At 38.0% G+C, this 6,596-nt stretch overlaps 1 protein-coding gene across 31 annotated transcripts in view; it reads right to left on the bottom strand.

Moving 5' to 3' along the window:
* The window catches only part of LOC106514844 (protein tyrosine phosphatase receptor type D), a 469,094-nt gene that overhangs the window by 269,161 nt on the left and 193,337 nt on the right, over window positions 1-6,596 (bottom strand). For all 31 annotated transcript variants that reach the window (XM_014004324.1, XM_014004325.1, XM_014004323.1 and 28 more), the window contains exon 7: window positions 4,409-4,452. The gene's annotated coding sequence lies outside the window, so the exon portion shown is untranslated. The remainder of the gene's footprint in view (window positions 1-4,408; window positions 4,453-6,596) is intronic.

Below are 6,596 nucleotides of genomic sequence, written 5' to 3'. Positions count from 1 at the left end.
GAAATTTCAGAGCAGTGATCATCTCATAGGCTCACCCTCTCTCTCACACACACACACACACACACACACACACACACACACACACACACACACACACAGATGAGACGAATGAACGCACAAACACACTTACAGCTGCACATGGGTGAATGCACACACACACACACACACACACACACACACACACACACACAGATGTGAGGCACTAATAATAACTTAGGCATTCTGGTGAGTCAGCCTTCTTTCCTCAGGCAAGGATAAAAGTAAAACACGGTGCCTTTATTGAGTCTGAATTCACTAACTGTGGAATTCCCAGAACACAGCATTAACTCAGCTTGTACTTTATTCACTGCCAACATGCCATGTATCCACAAGATCTAATACTGTCTGCAAAGCAGGCGCTGATAAACTAATAAACAACTCAGAAAGCTGGTTATGACATCTCACTGTACCGGGGATGAGAGTTAAAAGGTTTATCTTTGTCCAGATGCCTTGGATTGTCTCTTTGTCATTGTGTATTAGATATTACACATTTTAGCTGGTGTTTACCTTTCACTTACACTTTTACTGTATAATGACCCTTATCCTAAAGTATACCCAGTAGCTGCCTGGTGTGTATTTGGTAGTTTTCAGACAAGACTTTGAGATGTGTTTGGGGTGGATAGTGGCTGTATGGTGAATCTAGAGAACAAAATCCAGCATCTCTCATTGATGGTGCCTTGAAAACAATGTTTTACAGGAAAYACATCAAAAGAAATGCTTTACCAATACAGGGGTTAAGGAGAGGTCATGGTTRAATAAGGTTAGGCACCCTGAGGAATGGTCCACTTGGAACATAATTTAGCACACATATAGACTAACCACAGATATGTACATGACTGACTTTCCATGACAGGCACATCTAGAACTTGCTCCAATGGGGTCATGTGTTGAACAATACTTTTATCAGCCAATTGCTGAAGTGACTAACATTCAGTCAAAACTGTGAAAGTCAGCAGACACAGAAGATGCCCCCATAGACACATCAGCTAAGGTTGGGTGATATGTAACATTTTCCCAACTGATATTCATCAGTCTAACAAATGAAGATGWCATTTGGACTATTTTGCGAGTGGAGCAATGTTAACATGCACACTAATTTACCAATTTAGAACCGAAATGTCCAAAAATGTAGGAACTAGTTGCCAATAAATAAATAAATAAAATACAAAGTCGCCTATGTCAGATTACTTTGACTTTGAATCAAATAAACAGGTAAACCATACCAGACTACAAGCGTCTCATGGTCATTGACAAAGTACCATTTGCTCAAGTCTGTACAGTATGACAGAACCTAATGACAACTGTGTCTTTCATTAAGATATAGGCATTGGACTATAAGACCTCATTTTGTCCCACACAATGTTTCAACGACTGGTCTCTGCAGAGCTATAAGTTCATTGTCCCACGAGTGGGTTAACAGTGACACCTGAGCAGAAATGGCATTTGGAATAGCGCTGTAATCGAGAAACTTTGCATTATGTTCAGAGAGGTATTGTTGGTCTGCTTTACTGCAGGGGAGCATTGTGTGTACGTTAGGGCTGGGCAAAAGATCTACAGGAAGAAGCAAATAAAAAGATGCAAATGTTGACTGWAGTTTGGCGGTGATAGAAAAACAGCAAGAATGAGCAATTAGATTTGTGATRGTGTGTTTGGATTGTAAAGTTAAGGTGTAAGTTTAGTTTCTTTAGTGTTTAGTCTGTTTCTGTTTCTTTGAGTCAAAACGATGAGGTGGTATTTGAACGTAATAACCGTCAAAAGTTTTGGATTATTTGCACGATACAATTTTGCCYAAYCCTAGTKTATGCGACAGCACTGAAGTGGGTAAGCCAGTCAACACTATGGAGAAACKGAACTTTTTAATTTCCTCAGTCTCTACTGATATTTTACCAATAAATTTAAAAGAAAAACAAGGGAAAAAATAAAACAGCTAACTGAAAGTACTTAGATGTTCAAAAAAATCGATTCAATTAATCTGAACTTTAATGTTATATCCTAAAATATTACAAAACTTAGCAAATCAAACTCTGCAGCACTTGACACCTGCGCTGAATAAAAATGTATTATATTGCACCTTCAACGAGGTCATTTATCCAATGAGTGCTTCATGATTTCTATTTTAATGACATCTTTCTTCTATTTTAAGGATTTCTGAATTATTCTTTATCATAATAACTGAATCTGTCAAAGCCAGATGTGACATATAAGTGAAGCCTTCAGCGTCTTAGTATCYGATTCACCTCTCCGTCACTGCTGCCTTCCCCCGGCCCCTCCATCTTCACATCCTTCATGTGTCCGAAACACATTCCATCCAGCCACTTCATTCCCCCACTTCATCCTTCACATGTTCTGAAATTTATTTCTCCCTATCTCTCTCTCCTGGTCAACCCACTTCCCTCCCTCCATCCTGCCTATCTCGGTGCTGCTCTCCTTGCTCTGTGACAGTCTCATCACACTCTATCAATCAAGCTTTTGAGGCCCAGGCGCAGCGCCGCAACGGCATCGCAGAGTCCAAGTCTGGTCCCATCAGTGCCAGTCAGTCTCTCAGTCACTTTAAAAAGGTTTAGGTTGCCAGATATAGTCTGTTCCGCGTGCGCAGCTGCAGGTCAGGAGATGGGAGGGATCGAGTTCGAGACGAGGATCAGCTTAGCGCTTGATTGGATCTCACTTGACATATTCTCGGGGCTGTCTCAACCCTCAAGACGGGCAATTTCTCTTTATAACAAAGACGGATCGKCTTAAGTCCTCAGCTGATGAGTTTAAAGACATTAATAAGACACAACATGTGAGCGCTCTTTCTTGAATYGCATGAAATTTGGGCAAACACAGCAGAGGTCAAACAAGGTASAGTGATAACTGACTGGTTAGTCTGTTTTCTAGGCCAGTTTAGATTTCTCTTTTGACCTGCTGTGCATCATGTTTAAAATCACCATCACTACCATTAATTTCTGGCTGAACTAAACCTAAATGTGTGCTCAAGAGGAGACTTTTATAGTAAAAAAAAACATATTCTGCTAAAAATTAGCATAAAGGCCAAATATAATATCTTACTAATTACCACATAAAAGGTGTAAAAACATTTTCAGATCAAGCTTGAGTCAAGCTATAGCTTAGTGCTTGATTGGATCTCACTTGACATATTTTTAAGGCTGTCTCAACCCWCAAGACGGGCAATTTCTCTTTATAACAAAGATGGATCACATTAAATCTCCAGCGGAGGAGTTRAAGGCAGTAATAAAGCACAACATGTGAGAACCCATAATGCACTGTGTGAAATCCCATTTCCAATTTTTGTAAAGATCTGACCTGTTGATTTTAATTTTAACWGACCTCATTTTCTTTTTAGTGGCATAAATCACAACATACAATCTTTTTTTTCTCTGTAATTCCTGGTTTCACCAAATATTGGCTTCTGTGTTTATATTGAAATGTTTAAAGTAAACTTTTTCCTCTAAAAACAGCAGGAACTTACCAAACATGTTTGTGTTACTGAAAATGTACAAATACCATTCTACAAGTTATTAGACTAAGGCAGTGTTCCCCTGCCRTTGTACAAAGAGGCCCTCCCAACTAAAAGAAATGACAGCCCCACCTAACAACCCCTCCACATCCTTAAAATTGAAGGATCATATTAATCACGGGAGTAAATTTTGAGGGTTTTTTTTCTAATGTACTACCACAAAAAAAATTTTTATTTTATTATATATTTTTATTTATTTTATTTTTCATTTGTTTATTGTTGACTGTGGAGATAAAGACACAAAATGTGGGCGTTCATTGCTCATAAGTCCATCATGCTAAATTAACAATCAGTATTTGCTCTGGGAGAGCAGCAGATCATTTTCTGCAGCATGTGGAATCTCACATGTATGGCAGTCCATTTTTACATTTAATCGGCTTCACTACGCTTACATTCCAGGTATCTGAAATTGGTTTTATAACTAGACATAGTTATTTTAAAAAATGCACTTTTTCATGTTCTGTAATTTTCATTTTAAAAAAGCTACACACTCTTTATAAATACTAGTACAGTTTCTGCTGTCGATCATCATTCTGTGTTCAAATGCCCGTGTAGGGGAAACACTGCAAGGTTTTAGAACAAATAAAGAATTACTTGAGTAAACATGAATCAACATTCAGCTTAGTGCTCAATTTGACTCGATAAATTCTTTGGACTGTCTCAAATCTCAAAAAGAGCACTTCCTCTTTAGAACAAAAATAGATCGAGTGAAATCCTCAGCTGAAGACATTAATAAAGGCCAACATGTGAGAACCCTTAATGCGTCATATAAAATTTAGGAAAACAAATCAAAGCAGAGGTCAAAACACGATCCCGTTCTCAATTAATTGCCTATTCTTCTCAGCTTCTTACCTGCCGCAGGCCTCATCCTGTGGTTGACATCTCAGGAAAGAGAACTGCATAAACGAGAAAGGCAGATAGGAACAGGGATTAACATCTTAATCAAGCTGTCGATCTAAAGTACAAAAGGAGGCATTTTTTTATACTCTCAACAAACAAGGAGGCTTATGAAAATTGAAGCACCAACTCTTATTGGGTACAAYGTTTTTTTCATAAAGCAAGTTCTCATTTTTGTGTTGCACATATCTGTCAGAGTTTAAAAAATATCTATTGTAGTTAACACAGAAAAACTTCATTATTAAAAAAATAAGCCAAATGGAACTACATTTTCTTTTAAATAATACAACCAGTTAGGCTCGTGTTGTCACTGGAAGTAAAAACGAAAAAAGAACCCTTTGAGATGTGTTTATTGTAATGGGAAAATATTCTTAGGCTATTCTCTTACAGAATTTTTTTTTCAGAATGTGCTGTACCCATACAAGCCTCTGGACTAATGTTCTTGTAAATGCTTAGCTGGTTATTTCAGCAACCGAGAGAAATGCGCTTCGGGTGGTTGGAACAAAAAYGAGTTTCTTCTGTTTTTAGCTGTACTGGACAAGCTTTAATTCGCCTCATTATCTTTTAAAACATTATTATGGGGCTTTATAGCAGTCAAGTAAGATRATTTGCAATGATAATTATGAATGTCATGATTGTAGTTGTCTCTCTGCCCCAAACTTCTCGCTGGAGTTAATTCAGTCAATGTTCTGTGTGAATGTRGGGAGCTGATKTTAGCCTTTACTGTAGAAGCACAAWTGAAAGCACACAAGCTCATTTTCATAACCCATTTCCTCCAAAGGATTATACAGAATGTAGGGAAAATACAAAATGTTGATATCAGAAGCAGACTTTCTTGTACGTTGGCCTTAATCACTTTTTTTTCTTCAAGCAAGGTTTTCTTTGGACTTTGCTTTCTGGTATTTTGTGGAAAGTCCTAAATACTGTGCATTGTGTGGCTAACAAACACAGCAAAGTGGGCAAGTGGACCAATCATTTCAGTCAGGTATGCTGAAGCAGGGAAACCTGCAGGACAGTGGGCCACGAGGAACAGGGAGTTACTGGTTTGAAAAGTAGAAAAAAAACAGCCTGGTTTCAAAGAAAATCTTCAAAAACTCCAAAGAACTATTGATCAAGATTACTTTAAAAGATTATATGAATGTCTGGATACTAGCAATTTTTAAAGGACACATATCATGCTTTAATATCCTTCTTTTTCTAATTTAAGGCTTCAGGGGAAATGAAAGTGAAAGTGGACCTGCAGTGCTTTGGTCTGAATTTCTCCTTAATGTAACTCCACAAGCCCCTCTTTCACTCCTTTTCAAACTGTTTTTGACCTCCTTTTTTCACTGTTTTACCATTCAAGTTTTCTGCACTCCTTCAAGTACACAACAAAATTCATTTAATGGCTAAAAAATGACATGATTTACAAAATGAGGCAAGACTCAGGATTTTGACACATTACTCGCATTCAAACTAAGACTGGTAAACAGAAAAGTAGCCCTGATATTCATAATTAGGCTTTTTGCTGGCTTCTCCACAATCACAGACTTATTGACTTTTGCAGCTGCAGGCTAAACCACTAGACAGTACCTTGTGGCTTCCCAGTTTGAAAATAAGCTATTTAAATATTTTATTGCATCTGTTTTACAGTTTGAGTATGTAAATTAAGAATGACTAATTAACCTGGTAAGAATATATGTGCATTTCTGGCCCTTACAACCTGTGCCTTGTTCAGTTCCCTGCTATCAGAAAAGCCTTTTTATGTTTTTCCAAGCTAATAAATGTGCAAAAATTAAATAGTAGAGCATATGAAGAATACGGCAGTCCCTTTGATGTGGTGAGGAATATTCAATTAGGCTGGATTTGGCTTCCATAATTATTACATTAAAGCAAATAAAAAGGATAACTGCTCAATAGCAACAAATGCTCAGACGGACTCTGTTCTGTAACAACAGTCGAGCAAAAATGAAAATGTCGGAACGTGTGAGTGAAAAGGTACAGAAGGGTAAAAAAAGGCAAAGGGGAAAGTGACAAGAAAGCTATCACAAAGGCAGCCACTGTCTGCAGCAGCCATATTTCATTACACAGCACCAAAGCTTGGGAGGCAATCAAGCATATTTAGCCATCGCCCCTCCCCTTCCTCACGCACACAACTCAACCC

The sequence above is a fragment of the Austrofundulus limnaeus genome, unplaced genomic scaffold (assembly GCF_001266775.1).
Source record: "Austrofundulus limnaeus strain Quisiro unplaced genomic scaffold, Austrofundulus_limnaeus-1.0 Scaffold23, whole genome shotgun sequence".
NCBI classification, from domain to species: Eukaryota; Metazoa; Chordata; class Actinopteri; order Cyprinodontiformes; family Rivulidae; genus Austrofundulus; species Austrofundulus limnaeus.
The sequence above is the reverse complement of the archived record's forward strand: the minus strand, read 5'-3'. Positions and strand labels throughout refer to the sequence as shown.